Source organism: Macaca thibetana, chromosome 8, assembly GCF_024542745.1.
Source record: "Macaca thibetana thibetana isolate TM-01 chromosome 8, ASM2454274v1, whole genome shotgun sequence".
Lineage (NCBI taxonomy): Eukaryota > Metazoa > Chordata > Mammalia > Primates > Cercopithecidae > Macaca > Macaca thibetana.
The window spans coordinates 98,159,089-98,161,400 of record NC_065585.1 but is presented as its reverse complement, the minus strand read 5'-3'; the positions used below and the strand labels follow the sequence as shown (position 1 = coordinate 98,161,400).

Genomic DNA, 2,312 nt, shown 5'->3' with positions numbered 1-2,312 from the left:
AGGTGTGATGTAATGCTTCAGATTTTGAAGAAGGGTACCTGTGTTTTTAGCGGAAGGCCCCCACTGGTGATAGGTCTGTCCCATCTCAGTTGGGCCGTAGGGTGGCATGGGCGGCTCACAGAGACTCAGGGGGACATTGAGCCAGGCAGAGGGGAGAAGCGTCAAGACCTCGGAGAATGCTGGGAGTGAAAGAGTGGCCTGCCCCTCCCCCCACCTGTGGGTATATCTCATCAGGTGGGACAAGAGACTGAGAAAAGAAATAATACACAGAGACAAAGTATAGAGAAACAACAGTGGGACCAGGAGACTGATACTCAACATACCAAGGACCTGCACTGGCACAGGTCTCTGAGTTCCCTCAGTTTTTATTGATGATTATTTTCACTATCTCAGCAAGAGGAATGCGGTAGGAGAGCAGGGTGATAATAGGGAGAAGGTCAGCAAGAAAACATGTGAGCAAAAGAATCTATGTCATAATTAAGTTCAAGGGGAAGTACTATGACTGGATATGCATGTAGGCCAGATTTATGGTTCTCTCTGCCTAAACATCTCAGTGGAGTAAAGGGTAACAAAGCAGCATTGCTGCCAACGTGTCTCGCCACCCACCATAGGGCAGTTTTTCTCCTATCTCAGAATTGAACAAATCTAAAATCAGGTTTTATACTGAGACATTCAGTTCCCAGGGGCAGACAGGAGACAGTGGCCTTCCACTATCTCACTGCAAGAAGCTTTCCTCTTTTACTAATCCAACTCAGCACAGACGATTTATGGGTGTCGGGCTGGGGTACAGTCAGGTCTTTCTCATCCCACGAGGCCATATTCCAGACTATCACATGGGGAGAAACCTTGGACAATACCCGACTTTCCAAGACAACGGTCCCTGAGGCTTTTAGCAGTGCATTGTGCCCCTAGTTCATTGAGACTAGAGAATGGTGATGACTTTTACCAAGCATACTGTTTGTAAACATTTTGTTAACCAGGCGTGTCCTGCACAGCCCTAGATCCCTTTAACCTTGATTCCATACAACACATGTTTCTGTGAGCACAAGTTTGGGGCAAACAGACTGGGGCAAAGTGGCTGGGGCAAAGATACAAATTAACAGCATCTCAGCAAAGCAATTTTTCAAGGTACAGGTCAAAATGCAATTTATTATGTGTTCCCTTTCTACATAGACACAGTAACAGTCTGATCTTTCTTTCTTTTCCCTACATGGGAGCATCCCAAGGAGGCCTCTCCTATCCCAAAAGCCCCCAGGACTGTCCCAGGCCTGCCGTAAAGCCTAAGGCTTTGGAGCAGGGTGCCTGTGGCTCTTGTTGCAAGCCCTCACAAGCGAAAACGGGGTGGTAGGGTGGTGTGGGTGTGCCACAAAGTCTCAGCGGTACCTTGAAGCAGGAAGACGAAAGAGCCTGCAAGACCGCAGGGAATACTGGGAGCCTCCTTAAAAGGCCTCTCCTATCCCAGAATCCCCCAGGGTTTTCCCTGGCAGGCTGTAAACACCAGTCTTTGGACCAGGGTGCCCGTGCCTCTTGTGGAAGACCACCAAAAGAAAAAATGAGGCACAGGGTGGCATAGGCAGGCCTCAGGGACACCTGAGAACATTGAGGTAGGCAGAGGGAAAAAGTTGTGAGACTGCAGGGAATGCTCGGAGCCTCCCAAGAGGACACTCCCGTCCCAAAAGCTTTCTGAGACATTTCAGGCAACCTGTAAAGCCCTAGGATTTGAAGCATGGTGCTTGTGTATCTCAAAAAAGGCTCCCGCAAACAAAAACGGGGCCACAGGTTGGTGTGGACGGCCACAAGGACTCAGAGGGACGTTGAGGCAGGCAGACGGGATAACTGGCGAGAAAGCAGGAAATGCTGGTATCCTCCCCAAAAGGCCTCTCCCATTCCAGAAGCCCCCAGGGCTATCCCAGGCATGCTAGAAAGCCCCAGTCTTCGAAGCAGGGTGCCTGTGTCTCTCTCAGAAGGCCCCCACAAGCAAAAACGGGGTCGCAGGGTAGCATGGGCAGGTGGCAGGGACTCAAGGTGATGTTGAGGCAGGCAGAGCGGGGGAAGCGATGAGACTGCAGTGATTGCTGGGAGCCTTCCAAGGAGTCCTCTCCTATACTCGAAGCCCCCAGGACTGTTCCTGGAGGGCTGCAAAGCCCCAGGCTAAGTAATAGGGTGCCTGCGTCTCTCACTAAAGGCTCTCACAAAAGGCAGTGCAGGGAGCATCCCAGAAAAACCTCTCTTATCCTCGAAGCCCCCAGGGCTGTCCCAGGCGGGTGTAAAGCCCCAGGCTTGGAAGCAGGAGGCCAGTGCCTCTCGAAAAG

The 2,312-nt window shown here is 51.3% G+C and overlaps 1 pseudogene; it reads right to left on the bottom strand.

Moving 5' to 3' along the window:
* Positions 1-358: 358 nt before the first annotated feature.
* LOC126960698 (uncharacterized) lies at positions 359-968 on the bottom strand (annotated as a pseudogene).
* Between the last annotated feature and the right edge of the window lie 1,344 nt (positions 969-2,312).